This window comes from Triturus cristatus, chromosome 1_2, assembly GCF_964204655.1.
Source record: "Triturus cristatus chromosome 1_2, aTriCri1.1, whole genome shotgun sequence".
In the NCBI taxonomy this organism is placed as follows: Eukaryota; Metazoa; Chordata; class Amphibia; order Caudata; family Salamandridae; genus Triturus; species Triturus cristatus.
Window position 1 is genome coordinate 906552346 of NC_140580.1, and position 12749 is coordinate 906565094.

Consider the following 12749-nt stretch of genomic DNA (forward strand, 5'->3'; position numbering starts at 1 on the left):
AATCCCTTTTGTTTATTCGGAAAAGCTTGTTTGATTTTCAAACATGGTTTGATGGATTAAGAAATATTTTGTGGTTGCAAGGCTTGTGATGTCATGAATCGCAGGGTTTGTGACTGGCAAATCTTTTCGTACAGCTGGCCCTAAATATCTTATTAATGTTGCTTTTCGTTACCTCAAACTTAAAGGCTTTAAAAACTGGTGCCTAAGTAATTGAGGCCTCATTTATGGGATTTTGGTGTTGGGCAGCGCAGCAACTTGCTGCGCTGCCCCTACTCCAAAGTGAAAGGGCAGGAATGTGCCGTATTTATGCAATATGGTGCATTCCTGAGTGCAGCACGGATTGACAGAGGAAAAAACGAGGAGAAATAAAGATATTTCTCCTTGTTACGCCTCACCTCAGGAGGCGTAAGGAATTGGCACTTCTGAAGGTTTAAATGATTTTGTAAATCTAGGGTAGCATTAAAATTCATCAGTGTTGTGTGGATCACCCACCACAACGCCCATGGAAGGCCTCCAGAGTGCAGAGTAAGGCGACGCAGGGATTTGCACTGCGTCACTTTACTCAAGATTCATGAGGCTTCTCAATGCCACGCAGGGAGGCTTTGAGTGGCTTCATAAATCTAATTCAGAACCGTGCGTTACACATGTACCACTTTCTTTGGTGCAAAAGTGACTCAAGCTCTCATAAATAACCCCCTAAATTCTGTCCATTATGGGGGGCGCTAGTGTGCCGGCTGCAAGATGGCTGCCACATAGTGAGGCTCTGCAGGCCGGGCAGTTTATCCGCCAATTATCCCGCGGGTGGCCCGCCCCATCATTGCAAGGCTGCTGAATTATAGGGATCGGGACATGGTACTGCGCAAGCCCGTGACCTGTAAGACACTAGATTCCAGGATAATGCTATTTCATTCTTCCTGGATTTTACTCTATCTGTACAGGCTGCCCGCAGAGACTTCGTGCCTGTCAAGTGGATGCTACAGAAGCAGGAGGTCAAATACTCTCTTCTTGACCCAGAGAAATTACGCATTTTTCACTCCGGAAAAACATCCTACTTTACGGATCCTAAGCTGGCAGCCAAGTTTGCTCGCAGCCTCAAGTGCCCTAGGCCGACTGCCAACATGGAAAGAGAACAGATGGAGGAAGACCCGCTAAATAAGCATGAAATAAGCATGACTGAACATCATATGGCAGTCTCTCTCTACCCCACAACTTAATTAGGTCCTCCGAGTTTACTTTTTTGAACGTTGGCTCCATGTCCCCTTTGCATCTGCACTGACTTGAGTGTCATTGACAATTGTACTGACATCTTCCATGTCTGGTCCCATTGTGATTTAGCGTATTATTGCTCCTTGCCACACTGGTACTTGCTTTCCTTCCTTATTCATTTCCACTGGGTACTGTGTGGCTTGGTCGCTCGCTTGATACTGTAAGCCCCCTATGGGCTCTTGCCCGGTCACCCAGCTCCTTGGCTGGGATACGCCGAGCTTCCTGGCGTTACCTCCCTGGGATGAGTCCCATGTCACGCCTAGTTGGGCGGCTGCAGTGGGTGGGGGGATGGGTTGCACTGTTTGTGGCGTTCTCTGATTGTATTTCCCTTGTTTTCTTTCCTTTCCCCATTTTTACCCCTCTCCCCTTCTCTCCTTCATTGCCCAAAACTTGAGGTGCTCTGGTAATGGCTGACAATACTAATTCCAAGCAAACTCTCAAAGCTATTACCTGGAATGTGCGGGGCTTGAATGATTGCAGAACGGTGCGGCTTGTGGCAGCGCCGCAGAATCGCCACGGGGCGGATATATGCTTACTGCAGGAGTTGCATCTGACTCAGGATACGTACTTGCGCCTGTGGGTGAGCTGGATGGGTGAAAAATGCATTGCAGGTTACTCTAACTACGAATGGGATGTAGCCATTGTCCTCTGCAGGGGCCTTCCTTGGCGCGCGCGTGCTACTATCCTGGATCCCCAGGGCCGCTACGCTATGGTTCCGGGCTCTCTGACTGGGCGCCCCATCCACTTGGTGTTGGTATATGCGCCTAATGATGATGACCGCCAGTATTTCAGCAAATTGTGGAGGCTTGTGGAATCACCGGGCCCGGGAGAAGTGCTATGGGGAGGGGACTTCAATGTAGTGCTTAATCCCGACAGGGACAGACTGGGAGGCTTGCGCCGCCACCACCCTCGAGCTGCTGCGCAGCTCTGGGTGCTAATGGAGGACTATGGTGTAACAGATGTCTGGTGTCGGCTCCACCCACATGGCCGCGAGGGTACCTGTGTTTCCACCGTGGGCTCCACGTGGTCCAGGATAGATTACTGGCTCATCTCTCATAACGTGGACACTTGGGTCCAACACTGCACGCACCCTTTCGGATCACGCTCCAGTGTTGCTAGAGTTCGCGTTACCCGACGCGCTGAACAGGTCCTTCAACTGGAGACTCCCTGTGGGAGCTCTCCGCGATCATGTCTCCGGGACGACATCGAACTTGCCATAACCAAATACTTTGAGCTCAATGAGGGCTCGGTGGACTCCTCATCCATGTTATGGGAAGCGTTTCAGACGGTAATTAGGGGCAACTCTATTACCAAGCAGGCTGGCATCCTTCGCACCCTCGGTGGGGACCTGAGACGCCTGTGAGGCGAGATACAGCTGCTGGAGCGGGAATATTTTTACACTAACCGCCTTTCTCTCCTCGCTCAGATTAAGTCCAAGCTGGAGGAGTTTGAGGAGGCCGCGCTACGGGAGACACACTATTTGGGGAAGGAGGCGAGCACCCGTTGGTACAGTGAGGGCGATAGAGCCGGAAAGACCCTTTCGGGCTGCTTCGGACACCGTGGGCCAATGGCTACATTTTCGAACTGCGCTCGGGGGAGGACGAGTTGGTGGTTGGGCAGGACGCGGTCAAGGCTAAAATTATGGCGTGCCTCCTTATACGCTTTGCACCAACCAGGGGTCCCAGCAGAATTACTTTCCTCTTTTGACTCGATTGAGCTGGTCTGGCTCAGTGATGCCCACCGCAGATATTTAGATGAACCATTCTCCGTAGAGGAGGTGATTAATGTAATTTGCGCCATGCCCGGAGACAAGGCACCGGGGCTGGACGGGCTCACCTCAGCCTTCCATAAGGAGTTTGCGCCGCTACTCGCACCCCATCTGCTCAACATGTATAAGGACTCCTTGGAGCAGGGTAGCCTCTTTCCCTCCCTCCCTCCCGCCCTCCCTACCTCCCTCCCTCTGCGAGGCGCTTCTCGTGACCATACTTTAACCGGATAAAGATCCGCTACTGTGCGACTCCTACCACCCTCTCTCCATGATTAATATTGACTACAAAATTCTTGCAAAGCTTCTCGCCTTGCGTCTGCTTCCCTTGCTCCCAACCATCCTCCGGCTGGATCAATGCGGCTTTGTTCTGGGCAGGAGTACTGCCCATAATCTCCGCACCCTATCCGCAGTAATGCAAGGGTTTGATCCTGACCTCCCTGCTGCAGCCGTGTTCCTCGACGCCACCAAGGCTTTCGATACCCTGGAAAGGCCTTACCTCTTCTCGTTGCTGGCCAGAATAGGCTTGAGTCCTGCGTTTCTAAAAAAAAAGTGCGTTGCTCTACACCTCCCCCTTGGCTAGATTGCGGGTTAACGGAATCGTTTCCCCCAGTTGAGATCGCCCGGGGCACTAGACAGGGATATCCGCTGTCGCCTCTCCTCTTCCCGGTCGTGATGGAGCCGCTGGCGGCCCGGCTGCGACAGTTCCACGCACAGAGAGGTCTTGATTTTATGCCCCAGGTGGTCCTTGAATCAATGCACGCGGACGATGTGACTCTCTACGTCCAGCACCCCTCGACTAATCTTGATCCTCTCATATGAGAGATCATTCGGTTTGGTGGCCTCTCGGGGATCTCAATCAACTGGGGGAATCTATAATCTTCCCACTTACGGCAGTCACTGCTGCATTTCAATCAGAATTCCCGCTAAAATGGGCGGACTTCCCTGTGAAATACTTGGGGAACTGGATTAGCAGAGACCATGATGAACTGTGGCGCTACAACTATGGTAGACTAATGGAAGGCGCTCCCCCTCTCCCTCACTGGGGGACTTGCCATCGCCAAGATGGTGATATTGCCTAAATTCCTTCATACGTTTGTGAATCTTCCGCTCCCACTCATGGTTGCATTTAAGAAACAACTCCATTCCAATTTGATCTCCCTGGTGTGGGCGGGTGGGCAGCCACGGGTCACTTGGGAAACTCTCACGCTCCTGTGAGCAGGGTGGCCTGGGAGAGTGAGATATGGAATTGTAACACTCATGCGCTCAGGCGCAGTTCACATTCCATTGGCTTTTCCTGATGCCGTTTTTGGAGCATGACCTGGCAGACCCGACTTCACTATCCATGGTGATGTTCCGCTCGCAAGGTCGCCTGCGTGCAGGAATAGACACGGTTGGTAGCACGATATGGGCATGGCAAATGCACCGCCATCAAGCGGGCTTAGACACTCTATTCACACCTTCAGTGCTGATACCCGGACACCCGGAGCTGCCTTTCGCAGGGGAGGTGGGTGTCTGCCGGTGACTGCGCAGCCTGCAAGTGCACACGTTGGGTCAAGCATATTCCAAGAGGGGTTTTTATTGACAGGGAGGCAGCCCTGGGTGAAGAACACACGGGTCTCCTGGACAGGATGACTTAGTTTCAGTTGCGGGCGGCCATGCGGGCGAGGTTTGCCTCATTCCCGATAGTCACCAACGTTTCAGGTGCCCGAAGCATTCTTATCGAACCTCTCACCTTGTAAACTTATAACACGTTTGTACACTGGTATGCAACGGGACCACCCTGTGAGTGTGCCTTAGGCACAAGCTGCTTGGGAGGAGTGCCTGGGTGCACCGCATGAGGAGGGTGTGTGGGCGTACTGCTACGCGCAATCCAGGGACTTGTCGCCCAACTACAGACTTCGATTAGTCCACTTCAAGTTTCTCTACAGGCTTTATAGAACCCGGATGTGGCTATGCAAGGTGGGGCTGAGTGCGGAGGCCCGCTGTATGAGATGCAGAGCACCTGAGGCCTCCTTCATGCACCTTGCGTGGGAATGCCGAGAGGTTGCGAATTTCTGGGGGCATGTGTTTGATGCTTTGGATGAAATGCTGGAGTACAAGGTGGAGCGCACTCCGTTAGCTGCCCTGCTAGGCAATGTCAAGCCTTTACCTAAAAGTGTCAGGTGACTGGCCGCTATGATGTTGCTGCTGGCAAAGAGGCGAGTGGCTATCTGCTGGGGCCGTAGGTGCAGACTGCGAAGCAAGGACTGGGTGTCAGATGCTACTTTCTGCCATTGACAACTGTCCGAGTTCTGGGACTGATGCCCACGCGGGCACGGCCCCTGGACATAAGTGAACCCTTGCGCCAGTTCTTGTTAGCACACTGCAGCAATCAAGCTCATGTCCCTGCTGCAGGGGATTATATGAGACTGAGATGAACTGCATGCCCGGTGGGAGGGGTTTGCCCTCTGCTACTGGAGCCCTCAGCGTGCTCCTTTTTACCAGTTTCTACATGACCACCCTCCTCTTCTTTACTTCCTATTTGCACTGGATGCTACCTGACATCCCCTCTGTTAGTGTTTTACTTCCCTGGCCTGCGATGAATACCGACCGCCGGACAACAAGGTGGACTCTATGGACCAATATGCGCCAGTATGGGCACTTTGTGGTAATCTCACTAGTAGATTTACTTTGCGCCGATGAGTGGATAGTGCACATCATGTTCCACCTGAATGCCCATTCTCTTCTCTATTGTAATTGGCCATTGTCTGTATTTGTCTGAATTTACAAATAAAGGTTTTTGAAATAAAAAAAAAACAACAATGCTGTCCATTATGGGAGCTCCATTAGCTTTTCTCAGGGGCATATTCTCAAGGATCTGTTGCTGAGTTATCAGCACTTTATCACAGCCAAAGTCGCGATAAATTTATCGCCCCATTAACAAGCTGGTGCTAAAAGCAAATACCACCAGTTTACCTGCGAGAGCATCAGCAAAAAACATCGCCACAGATGACCCCGACAACTATCGCTAATGAGATGCAGAGTAGGCGTTCCCGAGCAAAAAGCCGCGACAACACCACACCTCAACATTCTCAATGACCAGCCAGATCGGCGATAAGACCACAAAACAGGCGATAAGGCGCGTTAGCAGCAGGAAATTAACACCTGCTCTGACCTGGTACAAAGTCGGATGACAACCTGCACCAGAAAATTGAGTCCAGCCCACTGCCACACCTGAAGACCAACAGATGCCATGGAGCCAACGATCATGCAGCTCGGAGCCCCAACAGAGCCACAACACCCACCGCCACCACACCCAGGACCGCCAACCCCCGCACGCCCCCCACATCCCCCAGACCACCACAGAGGCAGTGCAGACAAACACAGCAGACCTTCAGGAAACGCACAAGCCTCACAGACCCAACACCAGACAATGTCATTGCCCACTACAGGCTCAAAAGGACAACCATCCTCCGCATCCTGACCATCATTGCCCACAGTCTGACGTTACCAAGACAGCAGACAACCAACATCCCACCCCAGACAAAGCTGCTGGCTGTGCTGCACCTGTTAGCATCTGGTACCTCCCAACAAACAACCGCCAGAGTCGGAGGAGTCTCACAGCCAGCCCTATCCAAGTTCCTCACACCTGTCCTGGATGCCATCATCAGCTTGGTACCCCAGTACCTATACGTCCCCCACAATGCGCAGGAACAGCAGGAGACCAAGCAATGCTTCTACGTCATATCTGTATTCGCGCACTTGTTGGGGGCAATCGACTGCACACATGTCCTTCTTGTGTCCCCTGCCAACACTGCACACAATTACTGCAACAGAAAGCACACGCACTCCATCAATGTGCAGGCAACAGTGGACCACCGGGGAATCCTCACCAATGTCGTCGCCAACTACCCAGGCAGTGTTCATGACTCATACATCTTCCGACAGTCCATCATCAACTGGCACTTCCAGGATGACACCTATGGAAATGCCCTGCTCGTTGGTAAGTACCAACTGAACACACCACACCCCCCAACTCCACAATCATGCAACTTACAACTCTGTCAATGCACACGTCACAGACTCACATTCAACATGCCAAACAACATGCCCACACACCAGACACGACAGCACAACTTACTGTGGCAACCTGGGCTAGCCATGTACATGAGCCATCAACGGCATGGCACCTCAGCCACACAATAGTGTAATGTGGGGAGAGGTGGGAACCAGGCATGTGCGGAGGAGGCAAGCGATTCATGAATGAGAATGTACACAATGGCAAGTATGGAGGAGATGCGCTGGACAGACCTCGGTATGCAGACCACAGACATATCCATGTCTACATGCACTGCTGGTGTTTGGGGTGTAGTGGACGCAACCATGTCATCCCAGCCAGTGGGGAAGATCCCGGAAATGTAGCTTGTGACGTCCCCCCCTGTAAGCGTGTGCGGAGTGTGCTGGCCCGGCATACGCCAGGCCAGCGTAGGGGTGTGAATAAAAAGCACATAGCTCTGGGCGTGGTTCTCTTCCGGAATGCCCAACGTGTCTGCCAGGGCGGCGCCTCCCAGCCCGCCACGAGGCCGATGCCGTAGTTGTGAGCGGTGTTGCCTGTGATCCTGTGTGCGCCTGCTGCACCCCGGGCTGCTGGTTCCCGAACCCGTCTTGCCCGCCCCTGCGCAGCCAGGCCTCACAGCTCACCTGCCGACACCGGCGTGTGTCAAAGAGGGCCCACCACGTGCCGGCGCAAGCTCAAAGCCCGAGGCCCTCAACCTTGGCAGCCTCCTCAGACCATCACGGCCTCCGCGATCAAGGCCCGCAGTACTCCTTTTTCGTTGACATACTCCACCGGCCTACAGAGCTGTCAAGTAGGTCATACATTTGGAACTGAGTCTTGATTATGCAATGGCAGAGTACACATGTTAATGCAGAGTTCAAATCACTATACTCCCTTCGATGTGGCGCCCCTGACTCTGTGCATAGCATTACAACCACACATGTCTCTGGCCCCTTGCTGACAATGCCTTCGTCCTACACTGCGGTCCAGCAGGCCTCACACCAATCCAATCCAGTCCGTACCAGGCAGGACACGGCATCATAGCTGGCTAAACACCCGCTCAGCTCTGTTGCATCTACCTCCGTGTACCACAAGTGATCCCCACATGCCAGTTCAACGTTGTGTATCAGAGTTCCAGCAGGAGCTTGCCGAACAGCGGTTGGCCTGCGCTGACCGCTGCCTCTGGCCTACACAGTGGTCAAGTAGGTCACACTTGTGGAGCTGAGTCTTGATTATGCAATGGCAGAGTACACATTTTATGGTACAGTTTATGTCACTGTACTCCCTTCGATGTTGTGCCACCAACTCCGATGCCTAGCATCCGAACGACACCTGTCTGTGGTCCCTTGCTGACTACTGCCTTCGGCCTACACTGCGGTCGAGTAGGCCTCACAGTTGGAATTGAGTCTTGATTTGTGTATGGCAGAATTCATATCATTGTACGCAAGGAGAGGAGTAAGAGGAGGACGTGGTGCATTCCGGAGGAAAAAGGATCCTCGTTACGGAGGTGATCAAACACTACCAACAGCTGCTCTGATGCCACAAACTCTGTGCATCGCAAGCCAATGACACGTGGCTGTGGGCCCATGCTGACCGCTGCCTCCAGCCTACACTGCAGTCCAGTAGGTCAAACATTTCGATCTGAGCCTTGATTTATTTAGGGCAGAGGTTATATCATTGTACTGGCCTCATCGCAGACTGCATCCCCTTTCAGCTCCGGTGTCACTAAGTCTGTTTCCCGACATCCATGGACACTTTCTGGTTGAACTTTGGTGGCGACTGAGTCTATGGGCTGGAGGTTGTCTTCATTATCATGTCGGTGATACTGACTTTGTGGCAAAAACGAGGCTGTAGCATTCCACTCCTCCATTTGCCGATTCTGGCCGGCTTCTGCCCTCTGCATCATGCCCTAGAGGACACCTTCCACTGTTCCCTGCAAACCTCTGCTACATTCACCTTCGACATCGACGAGGACCAGCTCAGCTCGCGTGACCCTATCTCACTGCACCTCAAGTCATCGTCCTGTGGCGGTGTGCCTGTGCCGGCTGCAGTGCATCCGTGGCCACTAACTCTGTGCAGCTCAAGTCATGGACCCTGTCTGATAGCATATTGGACGGCCTCTGGGTCGATGGACTGGGGTCATCAAGGCCATGTGTCTGTGGCTCTGCGCTGTCTGCTGCCTCCAGCTTCAACTGCGGTCCACTTGGGCTCACACATAAAATCAAATCCTGACCTGCCCGGATGTTGCATCACCACAGGATGCACAGGCCACCACCGCCAGGACCAACTCCAAATAACAGGTGCCAGAGTCAGAGGTGTCTTAGTGCCAGACTATCAGAGTTGCTCACACTTGTCATGGGTGCCATCATCAGCTTTATACCCTGCTCAGCTCTTCAGGTGCCACTAACTCAGTGCAGGACACCTCATGGACCATTGTGGTTGCACATTGGGTGAACACTGTAATTTCTCCGGCTACCACCATGATGCTTCACAGTTGTTTCTGTTATGCTGGTGTTTTCTGTTTCCGCTTTAATTGTGATCACTGTTCAAGATGTTGGCAGCACCAACGACTCCATGAGGGCTGGCTTATGCTCACCCCACACACATCCAGCACAGGCGTCTCTGTACATGTGACCCTGGAAATAAAGGTGTCGAGCGCACGTGCCCGTAGCCAGTTCAACAAACTATCTGAGTGTGTCCGTGTGTTCATGATGTATACATTAGGGCCCCGGGCCCTACAACATTACATTGTGCCGTGTACAGTGGACGCAGCCATGTCACCGCAGGCAGCAGGTGAGACCTTGCACATATAGCTTTGTCGTCCCCCACTTAATATGTAAGAGGAGTGAACTGGGCCGGCGTACGCCAGTCCAGCGTGGGGGTGTGGATGGTTATCCCGTGGCTCTGGGTGTGGTTCAGTGCTGGAAATGTGCAAAGGCACGTGTCTCTGTCGCAGTGCGTGTCTCCGTTGGGGAGTGTAGTTGGTCCCTGATGGGACTTAGACACCCACGTATGTGTTCTAGTTCGGCTTCCATGAGGTAGAACCCCACCCGCACCTGTTCAGCCACCCCCTTCTGGCAGTCGGACACCTGGCCTTGGGATGCGATGTGTGCTTCGATGGGCTACTGGGAGCCAGCCATGGTGGTGGGTGCATCTAGCTGTGTGGTCTGTGCAGGGGCTGGGGTATCCTCAATGCAGCTGGGCTGCCCTGCTCCTGGAGGTCGATTGCCTAGGATGTCCATGAACTGTTGTAGGGCGTCGGTGTTGGAAGTGTGGAGGTCCTCTTCAGCATCACTGTAGAGTTGTCTGCTCTGCTGGAGGTGTTGTTTGTCCCTCTGCAATGTGGAGGGAAGATGCTTGTTGACATTGTGTTGGCATGTATGTTGATGCATTGTTCAAGTTTACATACAGACTGCATGGCAATGCACATTGTGACTGTTTGGGAGGAGCGGACTATTTGATGCGGAACAGTGGACATTTGGACTACATGACGTAGGTGAGGTTGTACACATACATTTTCATCACACAGTTTCCTGCTATGTCAGATATGATTGGCCATTTTCTACGCACAAGCGGACCCAGCTGTGTCCTCTGTTCTGCAGTGTAAGTGTTGCACTGTGTACCACATTGTCATCCATGTGGATGTGCTGTTATTGCTATGTGTGTGTGCTGCATTGTTGGAGAGTCGCCCCAGCAGCTGTGATTTTGCTGCCCCTTATCCCTTGGAGGCGGTGTGCCTTTGACTTTTGTGCTTTTAAGGTGCTGTGATGTTGGCAACTTGGGTCATTTGTGCTCTTCGACAGTTTTTGCACTCTTGTGCATTGTTTGTCCGCAGATGAGTTTTTGACGTCATGGGTTGTAGGTGCACGTGGATGTGCCAGAGTGTGACCTGCTCCTTTCCGGATGTGGTCCACACTCAGCCACCTCAGTCTCGTGGCGTGCACAATGTCATGGTGATTGTACTCCAGCCATGCTGCTCGTCATGTAGTGTCACTTGCACTGTCAGTTTGGCTCACAAATATGCATCTTTGCTGTGTTTCGCATGGGTGCATGTGTGTGTTGTGGAATTGGTGATGTGTGGGGGGACCCTTTTGGGCACATGGTGGACGGGGATCAGGGACATGATCCAGCGTCATTGTGGGTGTGCGGTGTGCTACACGTTGATGTGCATGTGTGCCATTGTGGCCGTAACCCCCCGTCCCCCAAGTCCCTGTTCGTTACTCACCCTGTTGATGTTGTCAGGTCATGTCGAGCTGTGTCCGGACTCCCGCCTCCTTGCACTGTCTCCACACTGATGACTGTGGCCGCCATTTGCTCCAGCTCCTCCTGTGGTGTTGGACTCCCACCTCCATTCGCCGTTGCAGTCTTCTTGTTGGCAGCGTGTTTCTGCTTGGTTTGGCTTTTCACATCATGCCAGCGCAACTTGGCCTCCTCGACACTCCGACTGCATTCACAATGGAATGCCATTTTTCCATCTGTGTTGCCAATGAAACGGCGGAGGTGACGGACAGTTGTCGTTATTGTTCTATCACCTCCGTGACGACGATCCGGTTGTCATGCGGACTGTACCCCTCTTTCTCTTCTCCTTGGCCTTTCCCGACCCTGAGGTTCCTTGCTGGTTGTCTGTGGGGCTTGTGGGGTTGGCGTTGACCTGGGCACTCGGTCCGGGAGCATCCATGTTGCTACGCAGTTTATTTTGTTTTTGGTGTGTTTTTCTTGGTCTGCTTTTACAGTGCATTTTCCCGCATGACGCGTGGGAATTGCAGGCCTGTCATTGGTTAGCGGTGATTTTTGTATCGCACTTGGCCTCATCGCAACTTTTTTCACGTTTGTGTTTCGAATTTTTGCAGCGTCGCGTTGGTTTTAACGCGGTCATTTGACGCGTTATCGTGGGACTATCGCATGGTGCCGCCGACTTGAGAATACCACGTTAACACGGAGTTATTTTCCCGCAATAGACTGCGATGTGAAGAGTTGCGTTAAGCTAATTTTGAAACGTTTATCCCACGTTCTTGAGAATATCCCCCCCAATATCTTGTCTCTTGAGCATAATTCATCATTTGAGCTGTCTGGGTTGCACTCCTCTCTTCCTTAGGTGTGTCTGTAAATTTCTCTCAATTCGTTTTTTCCTATCACTATTCACACTCCTATCAGGAACAGTATTACTCTTTCTTCCCTTCTCCTAATAATTACAGCATGTCTCAGCATCAATACCTGGCCCACTTCTTTATTTGTGTTATCTCACCTTATTTTCTTATATTGTTTCTTGTCATTTCTTTGGATTTCAGTCTCATTTCTATACTAATAAAATACCAGATCTAGTTTTTATTTCCTCCCCAGTGACGGCCGGTGCAGGTAAGAGCGATGGGGTGGGGGTGGGGGTGTGGGGGGGGGGGGCAGTCGACAGACGACGAGGGAAAATAGAGAGCGCAAAGGTAAATGGTTTTCTTTTTTTTAAATTGTATTTCCCTTGGCGTCGTCTGTCGACTCCCTCCCCCTGCCTCCCTGCTCTTACCTGCACCGGCCGTCACTGTTTCTCCCTTTTCCAGTTCCCTACAGAATCACCCCTTGAGTGTCAATGACACTCACTTAGTGCGATATTTATGACCCGGTTTGCATTATACGTGCACCACACAATGTGGTGCACGAGCGACGCAAACCTCAAGTCAGATTTTTGAT